This window comes from Pseudophryne corroboree, chromosome 3 (genome assembly GCF_028390025.1).
Source record: "Pseudophryne corroboree isolate aPseCor3 chromosome 3, aPseCor3.hap2, whole genome shotgun sequence".
Lineage (NCBI taxonomy): Eukaryota > Metazoa > Chordata > Amphibia > Anura > Myobatrachidae > Pseudophryne > Pseudophryne corroboree.
The window spans coordinates 440,477,485-440,499,573 of NC_086446.1; the positions used below are offsets into that span (position 1 = coordinate 440,477,485).

Genomic DNA, 22,089 nt, shown 5'->3' on the forward strand with positions numbered 1-22,089 from the left:
CCACATGTACTTAATTTTACACTTACTCGTGTACTTTAGTGTATGAAACAAAGCAGGAGTGTGAGGATGCCTTGCCTTGCCATCACCTCCATACATTCGCAACCAAGCCTGGCTAGCTCAGTTGGTAGAGCATGAGACTCCTAATCTCAGGGTCGTCGGTTCGATCCCCACGTTGGGCGGATGTTTTTTCTTTTCCTGTACCATTGTATGTGGAACACTGTATACTTGCACCACCACAGCGCAAACGGTTGTCCTCACTTTCACAAAATACACTGCCATATCAGCAAAAACTCAGGACTGCATTGGCCGGGAATCGATTCCGGGCCTCACACGTGGCAGGCGAGAATTCTACCACTGATCCACCAATACTCCACAGATGCCTAATTTTACACTTACTCGTGTACTTTAGTGTATGAAATAAAGCAGGAGTGTCAGGATGCCTTGCCATGCCATCACCTCCATGTATTCTCAACCAAGCCCGGCTTGCTCAGTCGGTAGAGCATGAGACTCTTAATCTCAGGGTCGTGGGTTCGAGCCCCACATCGGGCGGATGTTTTTTTTCTTTTCCTGTACCATTGTATGTGGAACAATGTATTCTTGCACCACAACAGCGCAAATGGCTGTCCTCACTTTCACAAAATGCACTGCCCTATCAGCAAAAACTCAGGAAAGTATTGACCGGGAATTGAACCCGGCCTCCCACGTGGCCGGCTAGATTTCTACCACTGAACCACCAATGATCCACAGATGCTTAATTTTAGACTTACTCATGTACTTTAGTGTACAAAACAAAGCAGGAGAGTCAGGATGCCTTGCCTTGCCATCACCACAACTCCTCGGTTACCAAGCATTGCTAACTCAGTCGGTAAAGCATGAGACTCTTAATCTCAGGGTCGTGGGTTCGAGCCCCACATTGGGCGGATGTTTTTTTTTCTTTTCCTGTACCATTGTATGTGGAACACTGTCAACTTGCACCACCACAGCGCAAATGGCTGTCCTCACTTTCACAAAATGCACTGCCATATCAGCAAAAATTCAGGACTGCATTGGCCGGAAATCGAACCCGGGCCTCCCGCGTGGCAGGCGAGAATTCTACCACTGAATCACCAATGCTCCACAGATACTTAATTTTACACTTACTCGTGTACTTTAGTGTATGAAACAAAGCAGGAGTGTCAGGATGCCTTGCCTTGCCATCACCTCCATACATTCTCAACCAAGCCTGGCTAGCTCAGTCGGTAGAGCATGAGACTCTTAATATCAGGGTCGTGGGTTCGAGCCCCACATTGGGTGGATGTTTTTTTTCTTTTCCTGTACCATTGTATGTGGAACACTGTCAACTTGCCCCACCACAGCGCAAATGGCTGTCCTCACTTTTACAAAATACACTGCCATATCAGCAAAAACTCAGGACTGCATTGGCCGGGAATCAATTCCGGGCCTCACGCGTGGCAGGCGAGAATTCTACCACTGAACCACCAATGCTTCACAGATACTTAATTTTACACTCACTCGTGTACTTTAGTGTATGAAATAAAGCAGGAGTGTCAGGATGCCTTCCCTTTCCATCACCACAACTCCTCGGTTACCAAGCATTGCTAACTCAGTCGGTAAAGCATGAGACTCTTAATCTCAGGGTCGTGGGTTCGAGCCCCACATTGGGCGGATGTATTTTTTCTTTTCCTGTACCATTGTATGTGGAAGGGCTGTAACACACTGGCCGGTTTCTCCCGGATGGCAAAAAGCCGGACAAACTTTGTCCGGCTTTTTGCAATCCGGGAGAAACCGGCAGAGTCTGTCACACAGGACGGCTTTGAGCCGTGTGTAATGCTGTGCGCATGCGCAGCATCAGACACGGCTTGAGAAAAAAACGTTGTGTGTGAAAGCTCCCCTTCACACACACGGTTCATTGGCTGCAAAGACGGCCCGGCGGCCGCCCGGCCGCCGTACCTTCCAGTGGTGAGACCCGGCTGCAACCCGGCAGCCGGGCCAGGGCCGTGCAGTGTGAAGGGACCCTAGCCCTCACACTGTTAACTACAATGCCGGCATGGGAAAAAGCCGTCCGGCTTTTTCCCGGCCGGCAAAAGCCGGGTAGTGTGTTTCAGCACATACACTGTCAACTTGCACCACCACAGCGCAAATGGCTGTCCTCACTTTCACAAAATGCACTGCCATATCAGCAAAAATTCAGGACGGCATTGGCCGGAAATCGAACCCGGGCCTCCCGCGTGGCAGGCGATAATTCTACCACTGAACCACCAATGCTCCACAGATACTTAATTTTACACTTACTCGTGTACTTTAGTGTATGAAACAAAGCAGGAGTGTCAGGATGCCTTGCCTTGCCATCACTTCCATACATTCTTAACCAAGCCTGGCTAGCTCAGTCGGTAGAGCATGAGATTCTTAATCTCAGGGTCGTGAGTTCGAGCCCCACGTTAGGCGGATGTTTTTTCTTTTCCTGTACCATTGTATGTGGAACACTGTCAACTTGCACCACCACAGCGCAAATGGCTGTCCTCACTTTCACAAAATACACTGCCATATCAGCAAAAACTCAGGACTGCATTGGCCGGGAATCGATTCCGGGCCTCACGCGTGGCAGGCGAGAATTCTACCACTGAACCACCAATGCTCCACAGTTGCCTAATTTTACACTTACTCATGTACTTTAGTGTATAAAACAAAGCAGGAGTGTCAGGATGCCTTGCCTTGCCATCACCTCCAAGCCTACGTAACCAAGCCCGACTAGCACAGTCGCTAGAGCATAAGACTATTAATCTTAGGGTCATGTATTTGAGCTCCATGTTGGGCAGTTGTTTTTTTCTCTTCCTGTACCATTGTATGTGGAACAGTGTATACTTGCATCACCACAGCGCAAATGGCTGTCCTCACTTTCACAAAATGCACTGCCCTATCAGCAAAAACTCAGGAATGTATTGACCGGGAATTGAACCTGGCCTCCCACGTGGCCGGCTAGATTTCTACCACTGAACCACCAATGATCCACAGATGCTTAATTTTAGACTTACTCATGTACTTTAGTGTACAAAACAAAGCAGGAGAGTCAGGATGCCTTGCTTTGCCATCACCACAACTCCTCGGTTACCAAGCATTGCTAACTCAGTCGGTAAAGCATGAGACTCTTAATCTCAGGGTCGTGGGTTCGAGCCCCACATTGGGCGGATGTTTTTTTTCTTTTCCTGTACCATTGTATGTGGAACACTGTCAACTTACACCACCACAGCGCAAATGGCTGTCCTCACTTTCACAAAATGCACTGCCATATCAGCAAAAACTCAGGACTGCATTGGCCGGGAATCGAACCCGGGCCTCCCGCGTGGCAGGCGAGAATTCTACCACTGAACCACCAATGCTCCACAGATACTTAATTTTACACTTACTCGTGTACTTTAGTGTATGAAATAAAGAAGGAGTGTCAGAATGCCTTGCCTTGCCATCACCTCCATGTATTCTCAACCAAGCCCGGCTAGCTCAGTCGGTAGAGCATGAGACTCTTAATCTAAGGGTCGTGGGTTCGAGCCCCACGTTTGGTGGATGTTTTTTCTTTTCCTGTACCATTGTATGTGGAACAATGTATTCTTGCACCACAACAGCGCAAATGGCTGTCCTCACTTTCACAAAATGCACTGCCCTATCAGCAAAAACTCAGGAAAGTATTGACCGGGAATTGAACCCGGCCTCCCACGTGGCCGGCTAGATTTCTACCACTGAACCACCAATGATCCACAGATGCTTAATTTTAGACTTACTCATGTACTTTAGTGTACAAAACAAAGCAGGAGAGTCAGGATGCCTTGCCTTGCCATCACCACAACTCCTCGGTTACCAAGCATTGCTAACTCAGTCGGTAAAGCATGAGACTCTTAATCTCAGGGTCGTGGGTTCGAGCCCCACATTGGGCGGATGTTTTTTTTTCTTTTCCTGTACCATTGTATGTGGAACACTGTCAACTTGCACCACCACAGCGCAAATGGCTGTCCTCACTTTCACAAAATGCACTGCCATATCAGCAAAAATTCAGGACTGCATTGGCCGGAAATCGAACCCGGCCTCCCGCGTGGCAGGCGAGAATTCTACCACTGAATCACCAATGCTCCACAGATACTTAATTTTACACTTACTCGTGTACTTTAGTGTATGAAACAAAGCGGGAGTGTCAGGATGCCTTGCCTTGCCATCACCTCCATACATTCTCAACCAAGCCTGGCTAGCTCAGTCGGTAGAGCATGAGACTCTTAATATCAGGGTCGTGGGTTCGAGCCCCACATTGGGTGGATGTTTTTTTTCTTTTCCTGTACCATTGTATGTGGAACACTGTCAACTTGCCCCACCACAGCGCAAATGGCTGTCCTCACTTTTACAAAATACACTGCCATATCAGCAAAAACTCAGGACTGCATTGGCCGGGAATCAATTCCGGGCCTCACGCGTGGCAGGCGAGAATTCTACCACTGAACCACCAATGCTTCACAGATACTTAATTTTACACTCACTCGTGTACTTTAGTGTATGAAATAAAGCAGGAGTGTCAGGATGCCTTCCCTTTCCATCACCACAACTCCTCGGTTACCAAGCATTGCTAACTCAGTCGGTAAAGCATGAGACTCTTAATCTCAGGGTCGTGGGTTCGAGCCCCACATTGGGCGGATGTATTTTTTCTTTTCCTGTACCATTGTATGTGGAAGGGCTGTAACACACTGGCCGGTTTCTCCCGGATGGCAAAAAGCCGGACAAACTTTGTCCGGCTTTTTGCAATCCGGGAGAAACCGGCAGAGTCTGTCACACAGGACGGCTTTGAGCCGTGTGTAATGCTGTGCGCATGCGCAGCATCAGACACGGCTTGAGAAAAAAACGTTGTGTGTGAAAGCTCCCCTTCACACACACGGTTCATTGGCTGCAAAGACGGCCCGGCGGCCGCCCGGCCGCCGTACCTTCCAGTGGTGAGACCCGGCTGCAACCCGGCAGCCGGGCCAGGGCCGTGCAGTGTGAAGGGACCCTAGCCCTCACACTGTTAACTACAATGCCGGCATGGGAAAAAGCCGTCCGGCTTTTTCCCGGCCGGCAAAAGCCGGGTAGTGTGTTTCAGCACATACACTGTCAACTTGCACCACCACAGCGCAAATGGCTGTCCTCACTTTCACAAAATGCACTGCCATATCAGCAAAAATTCAGGACGGCATTGGCCGGAAATCGAACCCGGGCCTCCAACGTGGCAGGCGAGAATTCTACCACTGAACCACCAATGCTCCACAGATACTTAATTTTACACTTACTCGTGTACTTTAGTGTATGAAACAAAGCAGGAGTGTCAGGATGCCTTGCCTTGCCATCACCTCCATACATTCTTAACCAAGCCTGGCAAGCTCAGTCGGTAGAGCATGAGATTCTTAATCTCAGGGTCGTGAGTTCGAGCCCCACGTTAGGCGGATGTTTTTTCTTTTCCTGTACCATTGTATGTGGAACACTGTCAACTTGCACCACCACAGCGCAAATGGCTGTCCTCACTTTCACAAAATACACTGCCATATCAGCAAAAACTCAGGACTGCATTGGCCGGGAATCGATTCCGGGCCTCACGCGTGGCAGGCGAGAATTCTACCACTGAACCACCAATGCTCCACAGATGCCTAATTTTACACTTACTCATGTACTTTAGTGTATAAAACAAAGCAGGAGTGTCAGGATGCCTTGCCTTGCCATCACCTCCAAGCCTACGTAACCAAGCCCGACTAGCACAGTCGCTAGAGCATAAGACTATTAATCTTAGGGTCATGTATTTGAGCTCCATGTTGGGCAGTTGTTTTTTTCTCTTCCTGTACCATTGTATGTGGAACAGTGTATACTTGCATCACCACAGCGCAAATGGCTGTCCTCACTTTCACAAAATGCACTGCCCTATCAGCAAAAACTCAGGAATGTATTGACCGGGAATTGAACCTGGCCTCCCACGTGGCCGGCTAGATTTCTACCACTGAACCACCAATGATCCACAGATGCTTAATTTTAGACTTACTCATGTACTTTAGTGTACAAAACAAAGCAGGAGAGTCAGGATGCCTTGCTTTGCCATCACCACAACTCCTCGGTTACCAAGCATTGCTAACTCAGTTGGTAAAGCATGAGACTCTTAATCTCAGGGTCGTGGGTTCGAGCCCCACATTGGGTGGATGTTTTTTTTCTTTTCCTGTACCATTGTATGTGGAACACTGTCAACTTGCCCCACCACAGCGCAAATGGCTGTCCTCACTTTTACAAAATACACTGCCATATCAGCAAAAACTCAGGACTGCATTGGCCGGGAATCAATTCCGGGCCTCACGCGTGGCAGGCGAGAATTCTACCACTGAACCACCAATGCTTCACAGATACTTAATTTTACACTCACTCGTGTACTTTAGTGTATGAAATAAAGCAGGAGTGTCAGGATGCCTTCCCTTTCCATCACCACAACTCCTCGGTTACCAAGCATTGCTAACTCAGTCGGTAAAGCATGAGACTCTTAATCTCAGGGTCGTGGGTTCGAGCCCCACATTGGGCGGATGTATTTTTTCTTTTCCTGTACCATTGTATGTGGAAGGGCTGTAACACACTGGCCGGTTTCTCCCGGATGGCAAAAAGCCGGACAAACTTTGTCCGGCTTTTTGCAATCCGGGAGAAACCGGCAGAGTCTGTCACACAGGACGGCTTTGAGCCGTGTGTAATGCTGTGCGCATGCGCAGCATCAGACACGGCTTGAGAAAAAAACGTTGTGTGTGAAAGCTCCCCTTCACACACACGGTTCATTGGCTGCAAAGACGGCCCGGCGGCCGCCCGGCCGCCGTACCTTCCAGTGGTGAGACCCGGCTGCAACCCGGCAGCCGGGCCAGGGCCGTGCAGTGTGAAGGGACCCTAGCCCTCACACTGTTAACTACAATGCCGGCATGGGAAAAAGCCGTCCGGCTTTTTCCCGGCCGGCAAAAGCCGGGTAGTGTGTTTCAGCACATACACTGTCAACTTGCACCACCACAGCGCAAATGGCTGTCCTCACTTTCACAAAATGCACTGCCATATCAGCAAAAATTCAGGACGGCATTGGCCGGAAATCGAACCCGGGCCTCCCGCGTGGCAGGCGAGAATTCTACCACTGAACCACCAATGCTCCACAGATACTTAATTTTACACTTACTCGTGTACTTTAGTGTATGAAACAAAGCAGGAGTGTCAGGATGCCTTGCCTTGCCATCACCTCCATACATTCTTAACCAAGCCTGGCTAGCTCAGTCGGTAGAGCATGAGATTCTTAATCTCAGGGTCGTGAGTTCGAGCCCCACGTTAGGTGGATGTTTTTTCTTTTCCTGTACCATTGTATGTGGAACACTGTCAACTTGCACCACCACAGCGCAAATGGCTGTCCTCACTTTCACAAAATACACTGCCATATCAGCAAAAACTCAGGACTGCATTGGCCGGGAATCGATTCCGGGCCTCACGCGTGGCAGGCGAGAATTCTACCACTGAACCACCAATGCTCCACAGATGCCTAATTTTACACTTACTCATGTACTTTAGTGTATAAAACAAAGCAGGAGTGTCAGGATGCCTTGCCTTGCCATCACCTCCAAGCCTACGTAACCAAGCCCGACTAGCACAGTCGCTAGAGCATAAGACTATTAATCTTAGGGTCATGTATTTGAGCTCCATGTTGGGCAGTTGTTTTTTTCTCTTCCTGTACCATTGTATGTGGAACAGTGTATACTTGCATCACCACAGCGCAAATGGCTGTCCTCACTTTCACAAAATGCACTGCCCTATCAGCAAAAACTCAGGAATGTATTGACCGGGAATTGAACCTGGCCTCCCACGTGGCCGGCTAGATTTCTACCACTGAACCACCAATGATCCACAGATGCTTAATTTTAGACTTACTCATGTACTTTAGTGTACAAAACAAAGCAGGAGAGTCAGGATGCCTTGCTTTGCCATCACCACAACTCCTCGGTTACCAAGCATTGCTAACTCAGTTGGTAAAGCATGAGACTCTTAATCTCAGGGTCGTGGGTTCGAGCCCCACATTGGGCGGATGTTTTTTTTCTTTTCCTGTACCATTGTATGTGGAACACTGTCAACTTGCACCACCACAGCGCAAATGGCTGTCCTCACTTTCACAAAATGCACTGCCATATCAGCAAAAACTCAGGACTGCATTGGCCGGGAATCGAACACGGGCCTCCCGCGTGGCAGGCGAGAATTCTACCACTGAATCACCAATGCTCCACAGGTACTTAATTTTACACTTACTCATGTACTTTAGTGTATGAAACAAAGCAGGAGTGTCAGGATGCCTTGCCTTGCCTTGCCATCACCTCCATACATTCGCAACCAAGCCTGGCTAGCTCAGTCGGTAGAGCTTGAGATTCTTAATCTCAGGGTCGTGAGTTCGAGCCCCTCGTTAGGCGGATGTTTTTTCTTATCCTGTACCATTGTATGTGGAACACTGTCAACTTGCACCACCACAGCGCAAATGGCTGTCCTCACTTTCACAAAATACACTGCCATATCAGCAAAAACTCAGGAGTGCATTGGCCGGGAATCGATTCCGGGCCTCACGCGTGGCAGGCGAGAATTCTACCACTGAACCACAGATGCCTAATTTTACACTTACTCATGTACTTTAGTGTATAAAACAAAGCAGGAGTGTCAGGATGCCTTGCCATCACCTCCAAGCCTACGTAACCAAGCCCGACTAGCACAGTCGCTAGAGCATAAGACTATTAATCTTAGGGTCATGTATTTGAGCTCCATGTTGGGCAGTTGTTTTTTTCTCTTCCTGTACCATTGTATGTGGAACAGTGTATACTTGCATCACCACAGCGCAAATGGCTGTCCTCACTTTCACAAAATGCACTGCCCTATCAGCAAAAACTCAGGAATGTATTGACCGGGATTTGAACCCAGCCTCCCACGTGGCCGGCTAGATTTCTACCACTGAACCACCAATGATCCACAGATGCTTAATTTTAGACTTACTCATGTACTTTAGTGTACAAAACAAAGTAGGAGAGTCAGGATGCCTTGCCTTGCCATCACCACAACTCCTCAGTTACCAAGCATTGCTAACTCAGTCGGTAAAGCATGAGGCTCTTAATCTCAGGGTCGTGGGTTCGAGCCCCACATTGGGCGGATGTTGTTTTTCTTTTCCTGTACCATTGTATGTGGAACACTGTCAACTTGCACCACCACAGCGCAAATGGCTGTCCTCACTTTCACAAAATGCACTGCCATATCAGCAAAAACTCAGACTGCATTGGCCGGGAATCGAACCCGGGCCTCCCGCGTGGCAGGCGAGAATTCTACCACTGAACCACCAATGCTCCACAGATACGTAATTTTACACTTACTCGTGTACTTTAGTGTATGAAACAAAGCAGGAGTGTCAGGATGCCTTGCCTTGCCATCACCTCCATACGTTCTCAACCAAGCCTGGCTAGCTCAGTCGGTAGAGCATGAGACTCTTAATCTCAGGGTTGTGGGTTCGAGCCCCACGTTGGGCGGATGTTTTTTCTTTTCCTGTACCATTGTATGTGGAACACTGTATACTTGCACCACAACAGCGCAAATGGCTGTCCTCACTTTCACAAAATACACTGCCATATCAGGAAAAACTCAAGACTGCATTGGCCGGGAATCGATTCCGGGCCTCACGCGTGGCAGGCGAGAATTCTACCACTGAACCACCAATGCTCCACAGATGCCTTATTTTACACTTACTCATGTACTTTAGCGTATAAAACAAAGCAGGAGTGTCAGGATGCCTTGCCTTGCCATCACCTCCAAGCCTACGTAATCAAGCCCGACTAGCACAGTCGCTAGAGCATAAGACTATTAATCTTAGGGTCATGTATTTGAGCTCCATGTTGGGCAGTTGTTTTTTTCTCTTCCTGTACCATTGTATGTGGAACAGTGTATACTTGCATCACCACAGCGAAAATGGCTGTCCTCACTTTCACAAAATGCACTGCCCTATCAGCAAAAACTCAGGAATGTATTGACCGGGAATTGAACCCGGCCTCCCACATGACCGGCTAGATTTCTACCACTGAACCACCAATGATCCACAGATACTTAATTTTAGACTTACTCGTACTTTAGTGTACAAAACAAAGCAGGAGAGTCAGGATGCCTTGCCTTGCCATCACCACAACTCCTCGGTTACCAAGCATTGCTAACTCAGTCGGTAAAGCATGAGACTCTTAATCTCAGGGTCGTGGGTTCGAGCCCCACATTGGGCGGATGTTTTTTTTCTTTTCCTGTACCATTGTATGTGGAACACTGTCAACTTGCACCACCACAGCGCAAATGGCTGTCCTCACTTTCACAAAATGCACTGCCATATCAGCAAAAACTCAGGACTGCATTGGCCGGGAATCGAACCCATGACTCCCGCGTGGCAGGCGAGAATTCTACCACTGAACCACCAATGCTCCACAGGTACTTAATTTTACACTTACTCGTGTACTTTAGTGTATGAAACAAAGCAGGAGTGTCAGGATGCCTTGCCTTGCCTTGCCATCACCTCCATACATTTGCAACCAAGCCTGGCTAGCTCAGTCGGTAGAGCATGAGACTCTTAATCTCAGGGTCGAGGGTTCGAGCCCCACGTTGGGCGGATGTTTTTTCTTTTCCTGTACCATTGTATGTGGAACACTGTCAACTTGCACCACCACAGCGCAAATAGCTGTCCTCACTTTCACAAAATACACTGCCATATCAGCAAAAACTCAGGACTGCATTGGCCGGGAATCAATTCCGGGCCTCACGCGTGGCAGGCGAGAATTCTACCACTGAACCACCAATGCTCCACAGATGCCTAATTTTACACTTACTCATGTACTTTAGTGTATAAAACAAAGCAGGAGTGTCAGGATGCCTTGCCTTGCCATCACCTCCAAGCCTACGTAACCAAGCCTGACTAGCACAGTCGCTAGAGCATAAGACTATTAATCTTAGGGTCATGTATTTGAGCTCCATGTTGGGCAGTTGTTTTTTTCTCTTCCTGTACCATTGTATGTGGAACAGTGTATACTTGCATCACCACAGTGCAAATGGCTGTCCTCACTTTCACAAAATGCACTGCCCTATCAGCAAAAACTCAGGAATGTATTGACCGGGAATTGAACCCGGCCTCCCACGTGGCCGGCTAGATTTCTACCACTGAACCACCAATGATCCACAGATGCTTAATTTTAGACTTACTCATGTACTTTAGTGTACAAAACAAAGCAGGAGAGTCAGGATGCCTTGCCTTGCCATCACCACATCTCCTCAGTTACCAAGCATTGCTAACTCAGTCGGTAAAGCATGAGGCTCTTAATCTCAGGGTCGTGGGTTCGAGCCCCACATTGGGCGGATGTTTTTTTTCTTTTCCTGTACCATTGTATGTGGAACACTGTCAACTTGACCACCACAGCACAAATGGCTGTCCTCACTTTCACAAAATGCACTGCCATATCAGCAAAAACTCAGGACTGCATTGGCCGGGAATCGAACCCGGGCCTCCCACATGGCAGGCGAGAATTCTACCACTGAACCACCAATGCTCCACAGATACTTAATTTTACACTTACTCGTGTACTTTAGTGTATGAAACAAAGCAGGAGTGTCAGGATGCCTTGCCTTGCCATCACCTCCATACATTCTCAACCAAGCCTGGCTAGCTCAGTCGGTAGAGCATGAGACTCTTAATCTCATGGTTGTGGGTTCGAGCCCCACGTTGGGCGGATGTTTTTTCTTTTCCTGTACCATTGTATGTGGAACACTGTATACTTGCACCACAACAGCGCAAATGGCTGTCCTCACTTTCACAAAATACACTGCCATAACAGGAAAAACTCAAGACTGCATTGGCCGGGAATCGATACCGGGCCTCACGCGTGGCAGGCGAGAATTCTACCACTGAACCACCAATGCTCCACAGATGCCTTATTTTACACTTACTCATGTACTTTAGTGTATAAAACAAAGCAGGAGTGTCAGGATGCCTTGCCTTGCCATCACCTCCAAGCCTAAGTAATCAAGCCCGACTAGCACAGTCGCTAGAGCATAAGACTATTAATCTTAGGGTCATGTATTTGAGCTCCATGTTGGGTAGTTGTTTTTTTCTCTTCCTGTACCATTGTATGTGGAATAGTGTATACTTGCATCACCACAGCGAAAATGGCTGTCCTCACTTTCACAAAATGCACTGCCCTATCAGCAAAAACTCAGGAATGTATTGACCGGGAATTGAACCCGGCCTCCCACGTGGCCGGCTAGATTTCTACCACTGAACCACCAATGATCCACAGATACTTCATTTTAGACTTACTCATGTACTTTAGTGTACAAAACAAAGCAGGAGAGTCAGGATGCCTTGCCTTGCCATCACCACAGCTCCTTGGTTACCAAGCATTGCTAACTCAGTCGGTAAAGCATGAGACTCTTAATTTCAGGGTCGTGGGTTTGAGCCCCACATTGGGCGGATGTTTTTTTTCTTTTCCTGTACCATTGTATGTGGAACACTGTCAACTTGCACCACCACAGCGCAAATGGCTGTCCTCACTTTCACAAAATGCACTGCCATATCAGCAAAAACTTAGGCCTCCCGCGTGGAAGGCGAGAATTCTACCACTGAAACACCAATGCTCCACAGGTACTTAATTTTACACTTACTCGTGTACTTTAGTGTATGAAACAAAGCAGGAGTGTCAGGATGCCTTGCCTTGCCTTGCCATCACCTCCATACGTTCTCAACCAAGCCTGGCTAGCTCAGTCGGTAGAGCATGAGACTCTTAATCTCAGGGTTGTGGGTTCGAGCCCCATGTTGGGCGGATGTTTTTTCTTTTCCTGTACCATTGTATGTGGAACACTGTCAACTTACACCACCACAGCGCAAATGGCTGTCATCACTTTCACAAAATGCACTGCCATATCAGCAAAAACTCAGGACTGCATTGGCCGGGAATCGAACCCAGGACTCCCGCGTGGAAGGCGAGAATTCTACCACTGAACCACCAATGCTCCACAGGTACTTAATGTTACACTTACTCGTGTACTTTAGTGTATGAAACAAAGCAGGAGTGTCAGGATGCCTTGCCTTGCCTTGCCATCACCTCCATACATTCGCAACCAAGCCTGGCTAGCTCAGTCGGTAGAACATGAGACTCTTAATCTCAGGGTCGTGGGTTCGAGCCCCACGTTGGGCGGATGTTATTTCTTTTCCTGTACCATTGTATGTGGAACACTGTCAACTTGCACCACCACAGCACAAACAGCTGTCCTCACTTTCACAAAATACACTGCCATATCAGCAAAAACTCAGGACTGCATTGGCCGGGAATCGATTCCGGGCCTCACGCGTGGCAGGCGAGAATTCTACCACTGAACCACCAATGCTCCACAGATGCCTAATTTTACACTTACTCATGTACTTTAGTGTATAAAACAAAGCAGGAGTGTCAGGATGCCTTGCCTTGCCATCACCTCCAAGCCTACGTAACCAAGCCCGACTAGCACAGTCGCTAGAGCATAAGACTATTAATCTTAGGGTCATGTATTTGAGCTCCATGTTGGGCAGTTGTTTTTTTCTCTTCCTGTACCATTGTATGTGGAACAGTGTATACTTGCATCACCACAGCGCAAATGGCTGTCCTCACTTTCACAAAATGCACTGCCCTATCAGCAAAAACTCAGGAATGTATTGACCGGGAATTGAACCTGGCCTCCCACGTGGCCGGCTAGATTTCTACCACTGAACCACCAATGATTCACAGATGCTTAATTTTAGACTTACTCATGTACTTTAGTGTACAAAACAAAGCAGGAGAGTCAGGATGCCTTGCTTTGCCATCACCACAACTCCTCGGTTACCAAGCATTGCTAACTCAGTTGGTAAAGCATGAGACTCTTAATCTCAGGGTCGTGGGTTCGAGCCCCACATTGGGCGGATGTTTTTTTTCTTTTCCTGTACCATTGTATGTGGAACACTGTCAACTTGCACCACCACAGCGCAAATGGCTGTCCTCACTTTCACAAAATGCACTGCCATATCAGCAAAAACTCAGGACTGCATTGGCCGGGAATCGAACACGGGCCTCCCGCGTGGCAGGCGAGAATTCTACCACTGAATCACCAATGCTCCACAGGTACTTAATTTTACACTTACTCATGTACTTTAGTGTATGAAACAAAGCAGGAGTGTCAGGATGCCTTGCCTTGCCTTGCCATCACCTCCATACATTCGCAACCAAGCCTGGCTAGCTCAGTCGGTAGAGCTTGAGATTCTTAATCTCAGGGTCGTGAGTTCGAGCCCCTCGTTAGGCGGATGTTTTTTCTTATCCTGTACCATTGTATGTGGAACACTGTCAACTTGCACCACCACAGCGCAAATGGCTGTCCTCACTTTCACAAAATACACTGCCATATCAGCAAAAACTCAGGAGTGCATTGGCCGGGAATCGATTCCGGGCCTCACGCGTGGCAGGCGAGAATTCTACCACTGAACCACAGATGCCTAATTTTACACTTACTCATGTACTTTAGTGTATAAAACAAAGCAGGAGTGTCAGGATGCCTTGCCATCACCTCCAAGCCTACGTAACCAAGCCCGACTAGCACAGTCGCTAGAGCATAAGACTATTAATCTTAGGGTCATGTATTTGAGCTCCATGTTGGGCAGTTGTTTTTTTCTCTTCCTGTACCATTGTATGTGGAACAGTGTATACTTGCATCACCACAGCGCAAATGGCTGTCCTCACTTTCACAAAATGCACTGCCCTATCAGCAAAAACTCAGGAATGTATTGACCGGGATTTGAACCCAGCCTCCCACGTGGCCGGCTAGATTTCTACCACTGAACCACCAATGATCCACAGATGCTTAATTTTAGACTTACTCATGTACTTTAGTGTACAAAACAAAGTAGGAGAGTCAGGATGCCTTGCCTTGCCATCACCACAACTCCTCAGTTACCAAGCATTGCTAACTCAGTCGGTAAAGCATGAGGCTCTTAATCTCAGGGTCGTGGGTTCGAGCCCCACATTGGGCGGATGTTGTTTTTCTTTTCCTGTACCATTGTATGTGGAACACTGTCAACTTGCACCACCACAGCGCAAATGGCTGTCCTCACTTTCACAAAATGCACTGCCATATCAGCAAAAACTCAGACTGCATTGGCCGGGAATCGAACCCGGGCCTCCCGCGTGGCAGGCGAGAATTCTACCACTGAACCACCAATGCTCCACAGATACTTAATTTTACACTTACTCGTGTACTTTAGTGTATGAAACAAAGCAGGAGTGTCAGGATGCCTTGCCTTGCCATCACCTCCATACGTTCTCAACCAAGCCTGGCTAGCTCAGTCGGTAGAGCATGAGACTCTTAATCTCAGGGTTGTGGGTTCGAGCCCCACGTTGGGCGGATGTTTTTTCTTTTCCTGTACCATTGTATGTGGAACACTGTATACTTGCACCACAACAGCGCAAATGGCTGTCCTCACTTTCACAAAATACACTGCCATATCAGGAAAAACTCAAGACTGCATTGGCCGGGAATCGATTCCGGGCCTCACGCGTGGCAGGCGAGAATTCTACCACTGAACCACCAATGCTCCACAGATGCCTTATTTTACACTTACTCATGTACTTTAGCGTATAAAACAAAGCAGGAGTGTCAGGATGCCTTGCCTTGCCATCACCTCCAAGCCTACGTAATCAAGCCCGACTAGCACAGTCGCTAGAGCATAAGACTATTAATCTTAGGGTCATGTATTTGAGCTCCATGTTGGGCAGTTGTTTTTTTCTCTTCCTGTACCATTGTATGTGGAACAGTGTATACTTGCATCACCACAGCGAAAATGGCTGTCCTCACTTTCACAAAATGCACTGCCCTATCAGCAAAAACTCAGGAATGTATTGACCGGGAATTGAACCCGGCCTCCCACATGGCCGGCTAGATTTCTACCACTGAACCACCAATGATCCACAGATACTTAATTTTAGACTTACTCGTACTTTAGTGTACAAAACAAAGCAGGAGAGTCAGGATGCCTTGCCTTGCCATCACCACAACTCCTCGGTTACCAAGCATTGCTAACTCAGTCGGTAAAGCATGAGACTCTTAATCTCAGGGTCGTGGGTTCGAGCCCCACATTGGGCGGATGTTTTTTTTCTTTTCCTGTACCATTGTATGTGGAACACTGTCAACTTGCACCACCACAGCGCAAATGGCTGTCCTCACTTTCACAAAATGCACTGCCATATCAGCAAAAACTCAGGACTGCATTGGCCGGGAATCGAACCCGGGCCTCCCGCGTGGCAGGCGAGAATTCTACCACTGAACCACCAATGCTCCACAGATACTTAATTTTACACTTACTCGTGTACTTTAGTGTATGAAACAAAGCAGGAGTGTCAGGATGCCTTGCCTTGCCATCACCTCCATACGTTCTCAACCAAGCCTGGCTAGCTCAGTCGGTAGAGCATGAGACTCTTAATCTCAGGGTTGTGGGTTCGAGCCCCACGTTGGGCGGATGTTTTTTCTTTTCCTGTACCATTGTATGTGGAACACTGTATACTTGCACCACCACAGCGCAAATGGCTGTCCTCACTTTCACAAAATACACTGCCATATCAGCAAAAACTCAGGACTGCATTGGCCGGGAATCAATTCCGGGCCTCACGCGTGGCAGGCGAGAATTCTACCACTGAACCACCAATGCTCCACAGATGCCTAATTTTACACTTACTCATGTACTTTAGTGTATAAAACAAAGCAGGAGTGTCAGGATGCCTTGCCTTGCCATCACCTCCAAGCCTACGTAACCAAGCCTGACTAGCACAGTCGCTAGAGCATAAGACTATTAATCTTAGGGTCATGTATTTGAGCTCCATGTTGGGCAGTTGTTTTTTTCTCTTCCTGTACCATTGTATGTGGAACAGTGTATACTTGCATCACCACAGTGCAAATGGCTGTCCTCACTTTCACAAAATGCACTGCCCTATCAGCAAAAACTCAGGAATGTATTGACCGGGAATTGAACCCGGCCTCCCACGTGGCCGGCTAGATTTCTACCACTGAACCACCAATGATCCACAGATGCTTAATTTTAGACTTACTCATGTACTTTAGTGTACAAAACAAAGCAGGAGAGTCAGGATGCCTTGCCTTGCCATCACCACATCTCCTCAGTTACCAAGCATTGCTAACTCAGTCGGTAAAGCATGAGGCTCTTAATCTCAGGGTCGTGGGTTCGAGCCCCACATTGGGCGGATGTTTTTTTTCTTTTCCTGTACCATTGTATGTGGAACACTGTCAACTTGACCACCACAGCACAAATGGCTGTCCTCACTTTCACAAAATGCACTGCCATATCAGCAAAAACTCAGGACTGCATTGGCCGGGAATCGAACCCGGGCCTCCCACATGGCAGGCGAGAATTCTACCACTGAACCACCAATGCTCCACAGATACTTAATTTTACACTTACTCGTGTACTTTAGTGTATGAAACAAAGCAGGAGTGTCAGGATGCCTTGCCTTGCCATCACCTCCATACATTCTCAACCAAGCCTGGCTAGCTCAGTCGGTAGAGCATGAGACTCTTAATCTCAGGGTTGTGGGTTCGAGCCCCACGTTGGGCAGATGTTTTTTCTTTTCCTGTACCATTGTATGTGGAACACTGTATACTTGCACCACAACAGCGCAAATGGCTGTCCTCACTTTCACAAAATACACTGCCATAACAGGAAAAACTCAAGACTGCATTGGCCGGGAATCGATACCGGGCCTCACGCGTGGCAGGCGAGAATTCTACCACTGAACCACCAATGCTCCACAGATGCCTTATTTTACACTTACTCATGTACTTTAGTGTATAAAACAAAGCAGGAGTGTCAGGATGCCTTGCCTTGCCATCACCTCCAAGCCTAAGTAATCAAGCCCGACTAGCACAGTCGCTAGAGCATAAGACTATTAATCTTAGGGTCATGTATTTGAGCTCCATGTTGGGTAGTTGTTTTTTTCTCTTCCTGTACCATTGTATGTGGAATAGTGTATACTTGCATCACCACAGCGAAAATGGCTGTCCTCACTTTCACAAAATGCACTGCCCTATCAGCAAAAACTCAGGAATGTATTGACCGGGAATTGAACCCGGCCTCCCACGTGGCCGGCTAGATTTCTACCACTGAACCACCAATGATCCACAGATACTTCATTTTAGACTTACTCATGTACTTTAGTGTACAAAACAAAGCAGGAGAGTCAGGATGCCTTGCCTTGCCATCACCACAGCTCCTTGGTTACCAAGCATTGCTAACTCAGTCGGTAAAGCATGAGACTCTTAATCTCAGGGTCGTGGGTTCGAGCCCCACATTGGGCGGATGTTTTTTTTCTTTTCCTGTACCATTGTATGTGGAACACTGTCAACTTGCACCACCACAGCGCAAATGGCTGTCCTCACTTTCACAAAATGCACTGCCATATCAGCAAAAACTTAGGCCTCCCGCGTGGAAGGCGAGAATTCTACCACTGAAACACCAATGCTCCACAGGTACTTAATTTTACACTTACTCGTGTACTTTAGTGTATGAAACAAAGCAGGAGTGTCAGGATGCCTTGCCTTGCCATCACCTCCATACGTTCTCAACCAAGCCTGGCTAGCTCAGTCGGTAGAGCATGAGACTCTTAATCTCAGGGTTGTGGGTTCGAGCCCCATGTTGGGCGGATGTTTTTTCTTTTCCTGTACCATTGTATGTGGAACACTGTCAACTTGCACCACCACAGCGCAAATGGCTGTCATCACTTTCACAAAATGCACTGCCATATCAGCAAAAACTCAGGACTGCATTGGCCGGGAATCGAACCCAGGACTCCCGCGTGGAAGGCGAGAATTCTACCACTGAACCACCAATGCTCCACAGGTACTTAATGTTACACTTACTCGTGTACTTTAGTGTATGAAACAAAGCAGGAGTGTCAGGATGCCTTGCCTTGCCTTGCCATCACCTCCATACATTCGCAACCAAGCCTGGCTAGCTCAGTCGGTAGAACATGAGACTCTTAATCTCAGGGTCGTGGGTTCGAGCCCCACGTTGGGCGGATGTTATTTCTTTTCCTGTACCATTGTATGTGGAACACTGTATCCTTGCACCACCACAGCGCAAATGGCTGTCCTCACTTTCACAAAATACACTGCCATATCAGCAAAAACTCAGGACTGCATTGGCCGGGAATCGATTCCGGGCCTCACGCGTGGCAGGCGAGAATTCTACCACTGAACCACCAATGCTCCACAGATGCCTAATTTTACACTTACTCATGTACTTTAGTGTATAAAACAAAGCAGGAGTGTCAGGATGCCTTGCCTTGCCATCACCTCCAAGCCTACGTAACCAAGCCCGACTAGCACAGTCGCTAGAGCATAAGACTATTAATCTTTGGGTCATGTATTTGAGCTCCATGTTGGGCAGTTGTTTTTTTCTCTTCCTGTACCATTGTATGTGGAACAGTGTATACTTGCATCACCACAGTGCAAATGGCTGTCCTCACTTTCACAAAATGCACTGCCCTATCAGCAAAAACTCAGGAATGTATTGACCGGGAATTGAACCCGGCCTCCCACGTGGCCGGCTAGATTTCTACCACTGAACCACCAATGATCCACAGATGCTTAATTTTAGACTTACTCATGTACTTTAGTGTACAAAACAAAGCAGGAGAGTCAGGATGCCTTGCCTTGCCATCACCACATCTCCTCAGTTACCAAGCATTGCTAACTCAGTCGGTAAAGCATGAGTCTCTTAATCTCAGGGTCGTGGGTTCGAGCCCCACATTGGGCGGATGTTTTTTTTCTTTTCCTGTACCATTGTATGTGGAACACTGTCAACTTGACCACCACAGCGCAAATGGCTGTCCTCACTTTCACAAAATGCACTGCCATATCAGCAAAAACTCAGGACTGCATTGGCCGGGAATCGAACCCGGGCCTCCCGCGTGGCAGGCGAGAATTCTACCACTGAACCACCAATGCTCCACAGATACTTAATTTTACACTTACTCGTGTACTTTAGTGTATGAAACAAAGCAGGAGTGTCAGGATGCCTTGCCTTGCCATCACCTCCATACATTCTCAACCAAGCCTGGCTAGCTCAGTCGGTAGAGCATGAGACTCTTAATCTCAGGGTCGTGGGTTCGAGCCCCACGTTGGGCGGATGTTTTTTCTTTTCCTGTACCATTGTATGTGGAACACTGTATACTTGCACCACAACAGCGCAAATGGCTGTCCTCACTTTCACAAAATACACTGCCATAACAGGAAAAACTCAAGACTGCATTGGCCGGGAATCGATTCCGGGCCTCACGCGTGGCAGGCGAGAATTCTACCACTGAACCACCAATGCTCCACAGATGCCTTATTTTACACTTACTCATGTACTTTAGTGTATAAAACAAAGCAGGAGTGTCAGGATGCCTTGCCTTGCCATCACCTCCAAGCCTACGTAACCAAGCCCGACTAGCACAGTCGCTAGAGCATAAGACTATTAATCTTTGGGTCATGTATTTGAGCTCCATGTTGGGCAGTTGTTTTTTTCTATTCCTGTACCATTGTATGTGGAATAGTGTATACTTGCATCACCACAGCGCAAATGGCTGTCCTCACTTTCACAAAATGCACTGCCCTATCAGCAAAAACTCAGGAATGTATTGACCGGGAATTGAACCCGGCCTCCCACGTGGCCGGCTAGATTTCTACCACTGAACCACCAATGATCCACAGATACTTCATTTTAGACTTACTCATGTACTTTAGTGTACAAAACAAAGCAGGAGAGTCAGGATGCCTTGCCTTGCCATCACCACAGCTCCTCGGTTACCAAGCATTGCTAACTCAGTCGGTAAAGCATGAAACTCTTAATCTCAGGGTCGTGGGTTCGAGCCCCACATTGGGCGGATGTTTTTTTTCTTTTCCTGTACCATTGTATGTGGAACACTGTCAACTTGCACCACCACAGCGCAAATGGCTGTCCTCACTTTCACAAAATGCACTGCCATATCAGCAAAAACTCAGGCCTCCCGCGTGGAAGGCGAGAATTCTACCACTGAAACACCAATGCTCCACAGGTACTTAATTTTACACTTACTTGTGTACTTTAGTGTATGAAACAAAGCAGGAGTGTCAGGATGCCTTGCCTTGCCTTGCCATCACCTCCAAACATTTGCAACCAAGCCTGGCTAGCTCAGTCGGTAGAGCATGAGACTCTTAATCTCAGGGTCGTGGGTTCGAGCCCCACGTTGGGCGAATGTTTTTTCTTTTCCTGTACCATTGTATGTGGAACACTGTCAACTTGCACCACCACAGCGCAAATGGCTGTCCTCACTTTCACAAAATGCACTGCCATATCAGCAAAAACTCAGGACTGCATTGGCCGGGAATCGAACCCAGGACTCCCGCGTGGAAGGCGAGAATTCTACCACTGAACCACCAATGCTCCACAGGTACTTAATTTTCCACTTACTCGTGTACTTTAGTGTATGAAACAAAGCAGGAGTGTCAGGATGCCTTGCCTTGCCTTGCCATCACCTCCATACATTCGCAACCAAGCCTGGCTAGCTCAGTCGGTAGAGCATGAGACTCTTAATCTCAGGGTCGTGGGTTCGAGCCCCACATTGGGCGGATGTTTTTTCTTTTCCTGTACCATTGTATGTGGAACACTGTATACTTGCACCACCACAGCGCAAATGGCTGTCCTCACTTTCACAAAATACACTGCCATATCAGCAAAAACTCAGGACTGCATTGGCCGGGAATCGATTCCGGGCCTCACGCGTGGCAGGCGAGAATTCTACTACTGAACCACCAATGCTCCACAGATGCCTAATTTTACACTTACTCATGTACTTTAGTGTATAAAACAAAGCAGGAGTGTCAGGATGCCTTGCCTTGCCATCGCCTCCAAGCCTACGTAACCAAGCCCGACTAGCACAGTCGCAAGAGCATAAGACTATTAATCTTAGGGTCATGTATTTGAGCTCCATGTTGGGCAGTTGTTTT

General features: G+C 47.8%; 33 non-coding genes across 33 annotated transcripts; 17 read left to right on the forward strand and 16 right to left on the reverse strand.

Moving 5' to 3' along the window:
• The first annotated feature begins 106 nt into the window (after positions 1-106).
• Positions 107-179, forward strand: TRNAR-CCU (transfer RNA arginine (anticodon CCU)). The gene has a single exon. It is a non-coding gene; the product is annotated as a tRNA-Arg (tRNA).
• A 297-nt stretch (positions 180-476) lies between these two features.
• TRNAK-CUU (transfer RNA lysine (anticodon CUU)) lies at positions 477-549 on the forward strand. Its single transcript has one exon. It is a non-coding gene; the product is annotated as a tRNA-Lys (tRNA).
• Positions 550-1,042: 493 nt separating this feature from the next.
• TRNAG-GCC (transfer RNA glycine (anticodon GCC)) lies at positions 1,043-1,113 on the reverse strand. Its single transcript has one exon. It is a non-coding gene; the product is annotated as a tRNA-Gly (tRNA).
• Positions 1,114-2,194: 1,081 nt separating this feature from the next.
• TRNAG-GCC (transfer RNA glycine (anticodon GCC)) lies at positions 2,195-2,265 on the reverse strand. The gene has a single exon. It is a non-coding gene; the product is annotated as a tRNA-Gly (tRNA).
• Positions 2,266-2,372: 107 nt separating this feature from the next.
• TRNAK-CUU (transfer RNA lysine (anticodon CUU)) lies at positions 2,373-2,445 on the forward strand. Its single transcript has one exon. It is a non-coding gene; the product is annotated as a tRNA-Lys (tRNA).
• Positions 2,446-3,306: 861 nt separating this feature from the next.
• On the reverse strand, positions 3,307-3,377 carry TRNAG-GCC (transfer RNA glycine (anticodon GCC)). The gene has a single exon. It is a non-coding gene; the product is annotated as a tRNA-Gly (tRNA).
• A 3,714-nt stretch (positions 3,378-7,091) lies between these two features.
• On the reverse strand, positions 7,092-7,162 carry TRNAG-GCC (transfer RNA glycine (anticodon GCC)). The gene has a single exon. It is a non-coding gene; the product is annotated as a tRNA-Gly (tRNA).
• Positions 7,163-7,269: 107 nt separating this feature from the next.
• TRNAK-CUU (transfer RNA lysine (anticodon CUU)) lies at positions 7,270-7,342 on the forward strand. Its single transcript has one exon. It is a non-coding gene; the product is annotated as a tRNA-Lys (tRNA).
• Positions 7,343-8,203: 861 nt separating this feature from the next.
• TRNAG-GCC (transfer RNA glycine (anticodon GCC)) lies at positions 8,204-8,274 on the reverse strand. Its single transcript has one exon. It is a non-coding gene; the product is annotated as a tRNA-Gly (tRNA).
• A 1,029-nt stretch (positions 8,275-9,303) lies between these two features.
• Positions 9,304-9,374, reverse strand: TRNAG-GCC (transfer RNA glycine (anticodon GCC)). The gene has a single exon. It is a non-coding gene; the product is annotated as a tRNA-Gly (tRNA).
• A 107-nt stretch (positions 9,375-9,481) lies between these two features.
• On the forward strand, positions 9,482-9,554 carry TRNAK-CUU (transfer RNA lysine (anticodon CUU)). Its single transcript has one exon. It is a non-coding gene; the product is annotated as a tRNA-Lys (tRNA).
• An 859-nt stretch (positions 9,555-10,413) lies between these two features.
• Positions 10,414-10,484, reverse strand: TRNAG-GCC (transfer RNA glycine (anticodon GCC)). The gene has a single exon. It is a non-coding gene; the product is annotated as a tRNA-Gly (tRNA).
• Positions 10,485-10,596: 112 nt separating this feature from the next.
• Positions 10,597-10,669, forward strand: TRNAK-CUU (transfer RNA lysine (anticodon CUU)). The gene has a single exon. It is a non-coding gene; the product is annotated as a tRNA-Lys (tRNA).
• Positions 10,670-11,529: 860 nt separating this feature from the next.
• TRNAG-GCC (transfer RNA glycine (anticodon GCC)) lies at positions 11,530-11,600 on the reverse strand. Its single transcript has one exon. It is a non-coding gene; the product is annotated as a tRNA-Gly (tRNA).
• Positions 11,601-11,707: 107 nt separating this feature from the next.
• TRNAK-CUU (transfer RNA lysine (anticodon CUU)) lies at positions 11,708-11,780 on the forward strand. Its single transcript has one exon. It is a non-coding gene; the product is annotated as a tRNA-Lys (tRNA).
• A 1,016-nt stretch (positions 11,781-12,796) lies between these two features.
• On the forward strand, positions 12,797-12,869 carry TRNAK-CUU (transfer RNA lysine (anticodon CUU)). Its single transcript has one exon. It is a non-coding gene; the product is annotated as a tRNA-Lys (tRNA).
• Positions 12,870-12,988: 119 nt separating this feature from the next.
• TRNAG-UCC (transfer RNA glycine (anticodon UCC)) lies at positions 12,989-13,059 on the reverse strand. The gene has a single exon. It is a non-coding gene; the product is annotated as a tRNA-Gly (tRNA).
• Positions 13,060-13,171: 112 nt separating this feature from the next.
• TRNAK-CUU (transfer RNA lysine (anticodon CUU)) lies at positions 13,172-13,244 on the forward strand. The gene has a single exon. It is a non-coding gene; the product is annotated as a tRNA-Lys (tRNA).
• An 861-nt stretch (positions 13,245-14,105) lies between these two features.
• TRNAG-GCC (transfer RNA glycine (anticodon GCC)) lies at positions 14,106-14,176 on the reverse strand. Its single transcript has one exon. It is a non-coding gene; the product is annotated as a tRNA-Gly (tRNA).
• A 1,029-nt stretch (positions 14,177-15,205) lies between these two features.
• Positions 15,206-15,276, reverse strand: TRNAG-GCC (transfer RNA glycine (anticodon GCC)). Its single transcript has one exon. It is a non-coding gene; the product is annotated as a tRNA-Gly (tRNA).
• Positions 15,277-15,383: 107 nt separating this feature from the next.
• TRNAK-CUU (transfer RNA lysine (anticodon CUU)) lies at positions 15,384-15,456 on the forward strand. The gene has a single exon. It is a non-coding gene; the product is annotated as a tRNA-Lys (tRNA).
• Positions 15,457-16,315: 859 nt separating this feature from the next.
• Positions 16,316-16,386, reverse strand: TRNAG-GCC (transfer RNA glycine (anticodon GCC)). Its single transcript has one exon. It is a non-coding gene; the product is annotated as a tRNA-Gly (tRNA).
• Positions 16,387-16,493: 107 nt separating this feature from the next.
• On the forward strand, positions 16,494-16,566 carry TRNAK-CUU (transfer RNA lysine (anticodon CUU)). The gene has a single exon. It is a non-coding gene; the product is annotated as a tRNA-Lys (tRNA).
• An 860-nt stretch (positions 16,567-17,426) lies between these two features.
• TRNAG-GCC (transfer RNA glycine (anticodon GCC)) lies at positions 17,427-17,497 on the reverse strand. Its single transcript has one exon. It is a non-coding gene; the product is annotated as a tRNA-Gly (tRNA).
• Positions 17,498-17,604: 107 nt separating this feature from the next.
• TRNAK-CUU (transfer RNA lysine (anticodon CUU)) lies at positions 17,605-17,677 on the forward strand. The gene has a single exon. It is a non-coding gene; the product is annotated as a tRNA-Lys (tRNA).
• A 1,011-nt stretch (positions 17,678-18,688) lies between these two features.
• Positions 18,689-18,761, forward strand: TRNAK-CUU (transfer RNA lysine (anticodon CUU)). The gene has a single exon. It is a non-coding gene; the product is annotated as a tRNA-Lys (tRNA).
• A 119-nt stretch (positions 18,762-18,880) lies between these two features.
• On the reverse strand, positions 18,881-18,951 carry TRNAG-UCC (transfer RNA glycine (anticodon UCC)). The gene has a single exon. It is a non-coding gene; the product is annotated as a tRNA-Gly (tRNA).
• A 112-nt stretch (positions 18,952-19,063) lies between these two features.
• On the forward strand, positions 19,064-19,136 carry TRNAK-CUU (transfer RNA lysine (anticodon CUU)). The gene has a single exon. It is a non-coding gene; the product is annotated as a tRNA-Lys (tRNA).
• Positions 19,137-19,996: 860 nt separating this feature from the next.
• Positions 19,997-20,067, reverse strand: TRNAG-GCC (transfer RNA glycine (anticodon GCC)). The gene has a single exon. It is a non-coding gene; the product is annotated as a tRNA-Gly (tRNA).
• A 107-nt stretch (positions 20,068-20,174) lies between these two features.
• On the forward strand, positions 20,175-20,247 carry TRNAK-CUU (transfer RNA lysine (anticodon CUU)). Its single transcript has one exon. It is a non-coding gene; the product is annotated as a tRNA-Lys (tRNA).
• Positions 20,248-21,263: 1,016 nt separating this feature from the next.
• On the forward strand, positions 21,264-21,336 carry TRNAK-CUU (transfer RNA lysine (anticodon CUU)). The gene has a single exon. It is a non-coding gene; the product is annotated as a tRNA-Lys (tRNA).
• A 119-nt stretch (positions 21,337-21,455) lies between these two features.
• On the reverse strand, positions 21,456-21,526 carry TRNAG-UCC (transfer RNA glycine (anticodon UCC)). Its single transcript has one exon. It is a non-coding gene; the product is annotated as a tRNA-Gly (tRNA).
• Positions 21,527-21,638: 112 nt separating this feature from the next.
• TRNAK-CUU (transfer RNA lysine (anticodon CUU)) lies at positions 21,639-21,711 on the forward strand. The gene has a single exon. It is a non-coding gene; the product is annotated as a tRNA-Lys (tRNA).
• Positions 21,712-22,089: the final 378 nt, after the last annotated feature.